Genomic DNA, 9248 nt, shown 5'->3' with positions numbered 1-9248 from the left:
TAGAGGAGATTCTTTGGCTACTTTAACTTCTTGGATATAGGGGGCGCTCTTTTAATTTATGGATAAAAAAACGTTCCCATTTTATACAAGATATTTTGTCACGAAAAGATGCTCGACTATGCATATAATTGACAGCTTTGCAAAGAAAACACTCTGACGTTTCCAAAACTGCAAAGATATTATCTGTGAGTGCCACAGAACTGATGCTACAGGCGAAACCAAGATGAAACTTCAAACAGGAAATGAGCAAAAGTTTTGAGGCGCTGTTTTCCATTGTCTCCTTATATGGCTGTGAATGCGCCCTAAATGAGCCTCACGTTCTGCCGTTTCCCCAAGGTGTCTGCAGCATTGTGACGTGTTTGTAGGCATATCATTGGAAGATTGGCCATAAGAGACTACATTTACCAGGTGTCCGCCCGGTGTCCTTTGTCGAAATTGGTGCGTAATCTTCAGCTGCACGCATTCATCCATGTGATTCAGAGGAGAGAGGAGACTTCCACGAACGATATATCATCGAAGAGATATGTGAAAAACACCTTGAGGATTGATTCTAAACAACGTTTACCATGTTTCAGTCGATATTATGGAGTTAATTTGGAAAAAAGTTCTGCGTTTTGATGACTGATTTTTCGTTTTTTTGTTTTGGTAGCCAAACGTGACGCACCAAACGGAGCGATTTCTCCTAAACAAATAATCTTTCAGGAAAAACTGAGCATTTGCTATCTAACTGAGAGGTTGAAATGGTTGAAAAGCATATTTTGAAAATCTGAGATGACAGTGTTGTTAACAAAAGGCTAAGCTTGAGAGCTAATATATTTATTTAATTTCTTTTGCGATTTTCATGAATAGTTAACGTTGTGTTATGCTAATGAGCTTGCGGGATAATTACACTCCTGGATACAGTTTTTTTCCGTAGCTAAACGTGATGAACAAAACGGAGCGATTTGTCCTAAACAAATAATCTTTTTGCAAAAACTTAACATTTGCTATCTAACTGAGAGTCTCCCAATTGAAAACATCTAAAGTTCTTCAAAAGGCAAATAATTTTATTTGAATGCTTTTCTTGTTTTTGTGAAAATGTTGCCCGCTGAATGCTAACGCTAAATGCTACGCTAGCTATCAATACTGTTACACAAATGCTTGTTTTGCTATGGTTGAAAAGCATATTTTGAAAATCTGAGATGACAGTGTTGTTAACAAAAGGCTAAGCTTGAGAGCTAGCATATTTATTTCATTTCATTTGCGATTTTCATGAATAGTTAACGTTGCGTTATGGTAATGAGCTTGAGGCTGTATTCACGATCCCGGATCCGGGATGGCTAGAATCAAGAGGTTAACCAGTTGGATTTAGGGGTCGCTATTTTAATTTTTGGATGAAAAACGTTCCCGTTTTAAACAAGATATTTTGTCACGAAAAGATGCTCGACTATGCATATAATTGACATCTTTGGAAAGAAGACACTCGGACGTTTCCAAAACTGCAAAGATATTGTCTGTGAGTGCCACAGAACTGATGTTACAGGCGAAACCCAGATAAAAATCCAACCAGGAAGTGCCTCATTTTTTTAAACCGCCTCATGCCAATGACTCCTTATATGGCTGTGAATGAGCTACGAATGAGCTTACGTTTTCCACGTTTTCCCCAAGGTGTCTACAGCATTGTGACGTCTTTTTAGGCATTTCTCTTGAGGAATGGCTGTGAGGGACCATATATGGCATGTGGTCACATGGTGTCTCCCGCAGAAAACCTTGCGTAAAATACTGAGGTACCCATTTTTTCCAATCGCTTCTTATGAGAAACCAACTGCCTCGACGGATATATTATCGAATATATTTGTTAAAAAGACCTTGAGGATGGATCCTAAACAACGTTTGCCGTGTTTCTGTCGATATTATGGAACAAATTTTGAAAAAGGTTTGGCGTTATAGTTATAGCATTTTAGGGCCGATTTCTCAGCCAAGCATGATGAACAAAAGGGAGCTATTTCACCTACAAAAATAATATTTTTGGAAAAAAGGAACATTTGCTATCTAACTGGGAATCTCCTGAGTGAAAGCATCTGAAGTTCTTCAAAGGTAAATGATTTAATTTGGTTGCTTTTCTTATTTTTGTGAAAATGTTGCCTGCTGCCAGCAGAGCCTAGCATAGCATTATGCCATGATGTTCAAAAGAAAATCAGTCTCACCCATAATTTATTTTGTCTGTTCTGAAAGGCGTATCAACTCACTGAAGCTCCCTGCAGGTCTGAGCGGGTCCCTATCCTGCTTCGCTTAGTCGAAGTGTGGGGCTCCCTGAGCCACATCCAACGCAGCCAATGTGCACAGTTTAACCTCGGTTTCCCCGGGAGCAATCAGCAAGCGGAGTTAGTCATCCCACCTTTGTCGCCAAATTGTTAGAAAAATTCTATAGGAAGAGAGACTGCAGATTCTTTCAAACAACCGTTTTTTAAGATTTGCAAAAATGAAGCAATCAATAACATCCACTCAATCAGTGCATCATTAGGAAAGCCCAACAAACAGAGTTGTCTCTCTACTCTAAAAGAAAAAGTACAACCTGTTTTGTCTAAATGGCAGTTTAGCAGATTGGTGGAAAGAGGGACAGAACATGGTGTTAAAGCTGATTTAGCTTGTCTGTTCACATTTAGATAGCTGATGTTGCCACTGATGTCTGTTCCTTTCTCAAATCAAATCAAATCAAATGTTATTTGTCACATACACATGGTTAGCAGATGTTAGTGCGAGTGTAGCGAAATGCTTGTGCTTCTAGTTCCGACAATGCAGTAATAACCAACAAGTAATCTAGCTAACAATTTCAAAACTACTACCTTATAGACACAAGTGTAAGGGGATAAAGAATATGTACATAAAGATATATGAATGAGTGATGGTACAGAGCGGCATAGGCAAGATACAGTAGATGGTATTGAGTGCAGTATATACATATGAGATGAGTATGTAAACAAAGTGGCATAGTTAAAGTGGCTAGTGATACATGTATTACATAAAGATGCAGTAGATGATATAGAGTACAGTATATACGTATACATATGAGATGAATAATGTAGGGTATGCAAACATTATATTAGGTAGCATTGTTTAAAGTGGCTAGTGATATATTTTACATCATTTCCCATCAATTCCCATTATTAATGTGGCTGGAGTTGAGTCAGTGTGTTGGCAGCAGCCACTTAAGGTTAGTGGTGGCTGTTTAACAGTCTGATGGCCTTGAGATAGAAGCTGTTTTTCAGTCTCTCGGTCCCAGCTTTGATGCACCTGTACTGACCTCGCCTTCTGGATGATAGCGGGGTGAACAGGCAGTGGCTCGGGTGGTTGTTGTCCTTGATGATCTTTTTGGCCTTCCTGTGACATCGGGTGGTGTAGGTGTCCTGGAGGGCAGGCAGTTTGCCCCCGGTGATGCGTTGTGCAGACCTCACTACCCTCTGGAAAGCCTTACGGTTGTGGGCGGAGCAGTTGCCGTACCAGGCGGTGATACAGCCCGACAGGATGCTCTCGATTGTACATCTGTAGAAGTTTGTGTGCTTTTGGTGATAAGCCAAATTTCTTCATCCTCCTGAGGTTGAAGAGGCGCTGCTGCGCCTTCTTCACGATGCTGTCTGTGTGGGTGGACCAATTCAGTTTGTCTGTGATGTGTACGCCGAGGAACTTAAAACTTACTACCCTCTCCACTACTGTTCCATCGATGTGGATAGGGGGGTGTTCCCTCTGCTGTTTCCTGAAGTCCACAATCATCTCCTTAGTTTTGTTGACGTTGAGTGTGAGGTTATTTTCCTGACACCACACTCCGAGGGCCCTCACCTCCTCCCTGTAGGCCGTCTCGTCGTTGTTGGTAATCAAGCCTACCACTGTTGTGTCGTCCGCAAACTTGATGATTGAGTTGGAGGCGTGCGTGGCCACGCAGTCGTGGGTGAACAGGGAGTACAGGAGAGGGCTCAGAACGCACCCTTGTGGGGCCCCAGTGTTGAGGATCAGCGGGGTGGAGATGTTGTTGCCTACCCTCACCACCTGGGGGCGGCCCGTCAGGAAGCCCAGTACCCAGTTGCATAGGGCGGGGTCGAGACCCAGGGTCTCGAGCTTGATGACGAGCTTGGAGGGCACTATGGTGTTAAATGCCGAGCTGTAGTCGATGAACAGCATTCTCACATAGGTATTCCTCTTGTCCAGATGGGTTAGGGCAGTGTGCAGTGTGGTTGAGATTGCATCGTCTGTGGACCTATTTGGGCGGTAAGCAAATTGGAGTGGGTCTAGGGTGTCAGGTAGGGTGGAGGTGATATGGTCCTTGACTAGTCTCTCAAAGCACTTCATGATGACGGAAGTGAGTGCTACGGGGCGGTAGTCGTTTAGCTCAGTTACCTTAGCTTTCTTGGGAACAGGAACAATGGTGGCCCTCTTGAAGCATGTGGGAACAACAGACTGGGATAGGGATTGATTGAAGATGTCCGTAAACACACCAGCCAGCTGGTCTGCGCATGCTCTGAGGGCGCGGCTGGGGATGCCGTCTGGGCCTGCAGCCTTGCGAGGGTTGACACGTTTAAATGTTTTCCTCACGTCGGCTGCAGTGAAGGAGAGTCCGCATGTTTTAGTTGCGGGCAGTGTCAGTGGCACTGTATTGTCCTCAAAGCGGGCAAAAAAGTTATTTAGTCTGCCTGGGAGCAAGACATCCTGGTCCGTGACGGTGCTGGTTCTCTTTTTGTAATCCGTGATTGACTGTAGACCCTGCCACATACCTCTTGTGTCTGAGCCGTTGAATTGAGATTCTACTTTGTCTCTATACTGACGCTTAGCTTGTTTGATTGCCTTGCTGAGGGAATAGTTACACTGTTTGTATTCGGTCATGTTTCCAGTCACCTTGGTTTGTGCTTTCAGTTTCACGCGAATGCTGCCATCAATCCACGGTTTCTGGTTTGGGAATGTTTTAATCGTTGCTATGGGAATGACATCTTCAACGCACGTTCTAATGAACTCGCACACCGAATCAGCGTATTCGTCAATGTTGTCGTCTGACGCAATACGGAACATATCCCAGTCCACGTGATGGAAGCAGTCTTGGAGTGTGGAATCAGATTGGTCGGACCAGCGTTGAACAGACCTCAGAGCGGGAGATTCTTGTTTTAGTTTCTGTCTGTAGGCAGGGATCAACAAAATGGAGTCGTGGTCAGCTTTTCCGAAAAGAGGGCGGGGCAGGGCCTTATATGCGTCGCGGAAGTTGGAATAGCAATGATCCAAGGTTTTTCTGCATGTTTCCACACATCTAAGTTCCTGTAGATTGTGAAAACAATCACCTATACGGCTCTTATCTGTACACACAGACTTATGACTAAGTCACATAAGACTAGCCTGTATCAGCAAAATTCTAACATATAACAATGGACAATTCTCGAATAAAAACAGCATAGTAAGTCTAATTAAACACTATAGTATGTCATGAATTTTACATTTCCACCACATAATGACGCAGTATAACAGTGGCGTGCAGAATGGCATCTCAGAAATAACAATTTGTGGTTTATTGCAACAGACGAAAATGGGTTCTACTCCTACCAGCTATAAACAAGAAGCGGCTCCACTGGGAAAGCAATCACCAAAACTGGACAATTGAGAGGTGGAAAAAGGTTGCTTGGTCCGATGAATCCCGGTTCCTTTTGCATCATGCTGATGGCAGTCAGGATTGGTGTACCTAATAAACTGACCGCTGAGTGTATTTTACATGTTGATTACTGTGAGGGTGGGGGCATCTCTAAATATAATGTCCAAAAGAATAAAACATTATTAAACATTTTTTTTATTGCTTAATATTGTTATTATTATTGTTATTATTATTATTTTTTATAAATATTTTACCACTTTCCATAATGTTTGTGTTGTGTCATTATTAAACAAAGGTCCAAAGTGATGTTTTGATTTAGAGCTTCACACTTTAGTGGGATTCACACTAAAAAGTTAAATAGTGCTTCCCTCTGGTTGATATTTGGGGTACATGAAATACTGGGAAAAGAAATTAAATGTATTCCGTAGCTGAACTAAACAGCTTGAGTGAACTAATCATCTGGCAACCACAGCAAGGTGTCAGCAGAAGGGGAAGGCCAGAGAACACATACTTGGACTAGCTAAGGAGCAACACCAGACTGGAGGAGGATGTATCTGCAGTGTAGGACAGGCACCTCCGGAGGACCCACCTTTCATCCGGTCGACCCAAATCCATAAGGTGAAGACTGTGTATGTGTATGTATATATATATACAATGTTGTTGGAGAAGAAAGGATGATGTTTTTTTAATCACACTGATGAATAATAAGTTGTTTGAATGATTTATATTACACAGATGTCGGACATTGGAATAAATGAGTCAAACACACATCTTTTAACCCCGCTGTGACAACGATTATGAAGCACTTGACTAACAAACTAATGGTTTAGCAGCGGAGAGATGTAGAAATAGGGAATATTACATACAGTAGATTCCATCTATAGATTTGTAAGTCAGACAAGGCACAGCAGTGGGCTGAAATCCATTTAGGGAAAAAGGGCAGGTGGAAATGGCGGTCCTGTCCAGAAACAACCCCTACCCACTACAAACATATAGATCTGAAAGGCTTGGATAGGTAATTAACGTCAGGATTGGATCGGTATAAGCAATGTTCCCTCAAAGCTGAGCACAGCTCACCTCGGGCTGCTGAGCAGAAGAAATATCAGCCTGCCAGAAAAGCACTAGATTGAACATCAGTCAACTTTCTAGAATTTTCCCTTTTAGTTACAACTACCAGCGTTTCACTCTACTGTGGGAATGCTCGAAACAACGGAGTATTAGCCACTTCAATGTAACATATCGAAACAAAACGAACTATGCAAGACTTAGCATGCTAAACTAACTGTTCAAGAGATTTTCTTGTAGGCAGAGCGCATTGGAGTAGGAATCTATTGCATTGACAGCCACGACTCAGGACCATACTCTACACAGACCAGTGCGCCATAACCAATCAGAGCTGCAGTAGACATATATGCAAATAGCCATTGCCATACATGGTTCTGAGCCATTCACTTTGAACTGGGGTAAATGCGCTTGCTTTGATATCGACGTGAGAGCTGCATGTAGCCACCTGTGTACATTTGTTCACATTCTTTGCTAGTTATTGAGCGATTATCCCAGTTTTAGCCAATGTCTGGTCAACAATGGGGGAGTGGTTGCTTCCCACAAGAGCACAAAATGTGTGCATTTCTATCCATCTTTGAAAAGAGATGTTTGTTTTCCTTAAAGGGGCACTGTTGTATTTTGAGACTGTCTTGAATAAGCTAAGTAGCCAATAGGTGTAGGGTAGCATAATGTGCATGTTTCTCTCTAAAAATGGTATGGGAATAATAATGCATTTAATTTTTTATGTAACAACACAACATTTTCAGTCACCTCCTTGTCTGATGGACAAGTGGATTAACCTAAAGCCTTGCATGCTTTTTTCAAAATGTAGGCCTACTTTGAACACCACCCATTGGCTGCTATTAACAGAACATGCAATAAGCATGTAATAATAATGTTGAGTGAGCTAGCCTAGCACGCAAACAATGTTGTACCTGCTGGGAAAGATAGATGACGAAATGCAGTAATATTTAAAAACCTTGGTTTCCCGAAAGTGAAAGCGATTATGGTGTGTAATCACCGATGTCATCATCTGCCGAGACAGAGGCTGGCCCACGGTCATGGCTATAAGGGTTCCTAATTGTCAAATTAATGTACAAAGTTTTGGGGGGCATTTTACCTATCCCTAACTCTTTTCCTAAATTGAACCTAATAATCATAACCTGCTACGTTAATTATCCTAACCTGCTGCGTAATTTCGGTTAAACCTGCTACGAAAAATCTAAATTGACGTTAACTTGGCCAAAGCTGGATCCCTTCTAGTCATGACCCTGTCCCACGTGCAGTCATACAAAACAACAAAGGACTTTAATCTGTATAGTAGCTCGCTGACAGTGATCACTGAGCAGTCATTGTTCATGTTATTTTATTTGGTCTATAGAAACTGTAAGGAAAACACCTTCATGGCATTGTGTCTAGCTCTTAACAATAGATTTACCTTTTTATACTCCAATGTCACTATGTTTTACAATAAATAATGAAATGCCATGGATGCTACATGTAGTACATTAAGATAACTGCATTGGAGCAGCTGTGTGGAGTCAAACTATTATAATCATGTTCTTCTTTCTGAAACAGAGTAGCTGTGCAATTAGTTACACGTTCCATCCCTTGAGAGAAGGGATGTTAAAAAAGTATGCTTTTAAACGCTTATACTGTAGGCTATCAACCCTACTCAGTAAATATAAAATTGAAGTACAAAATGGATAGGCTACCGTGTTGAAAATACATTGCGTGAAGCGCAATGTGTATATACACACAGAAGACAAGAACACAAAATGTCGTCAACAGCTTTGCAAGGTGGAGGAATGGAATTTTCAATGCTCTTTCACTTTCCCCAGTTGAACTTTCCTTGTTTAACAAATGACCTCATCCATGGCATATCAATGAGGGAGGCTATGAAGGTAGGTTAGGTAGCCGACCGTTTAGAAGTAGTGTTCAGGGATTTATCAACTCACCGGACACATGGCCACTCTTAATGTCTCCTTTGTGGTACATCTTCTGTGTGTAATTGTTCTTTACCCGGTTGTTTATGCTAAATGCAGTGACCAAAAAGAGCAAATGCATTATCTTCATCAAACTCGCCAGACCCTCAATGATCTTTCCATGGTAGTTCAATTTATGTAACCTGTTACAAATTGACCTTATAGGCAGACATATTTAGAAATATGGCTCTGAATATAGGCTTTAGCATACTGTGATATCACAATTTACTTATTATAGATGAAAATGGATTATTGGAGCTTAATTAATTCATATATTTAGTTATTTTATTGAGATATGTGTATTATGTGTATGGTATAGGAGAGGAGACCAAGAGGCTGTATCCCAGAGGCGGAAATGATAATGGTCCAAAGTCCAACGCTTTCAAAAGAGGTGATGCTCAGGAGATCATGAGTGTCTAAAATGTCTGTGTTAGTCAAGTTCAATCGCATGGTTACACGAAGTGTTATTCTGATTACAGGAGGGGGAAAGGTTTGGACACTGAGACTTGCGTTTCAACTAGCCAGCGAGCTCTTCCAACAAAACATAACTCTTGTGAGTTAATCTCAGGGAGCTCCAAGACCTTCTTGCTCGACAATATATGACCTTTTCGGAA

At 41.6% G+C, this 9248-nt stretch overlaps 1 pseudogene; it reads left to right on the top strand.

Annotated features, from left to right (window-relative positions):
- LOC112258516 overlaps positions 1-9248 on the top strand; it is a 34261-nt pseudogene that overhangs the window by 21527 nt on the left and 3486 nt on the right.

The sequence above is a fragment of the Oncorhynchus tshawytscha genome, linkage group LG09 (assembly GCF_018296145.1).
Source record: "Oncorhynchus tshawytscha isolate Ot180627B linkage group LG09, Otsh_v2.0, whole genome shotgun sequence".
NCBI lineage: Eukaryota > Metazoa > Chordata > Actinopteri > Salmoniformes > Salmonidae > Oncorhynchus > Oncorhynchus tshawytscha.
Note: the sequence above shows the minus strand (reverse complement) of the source record. Positions and strands in the feature narration are given on the sequence as shown.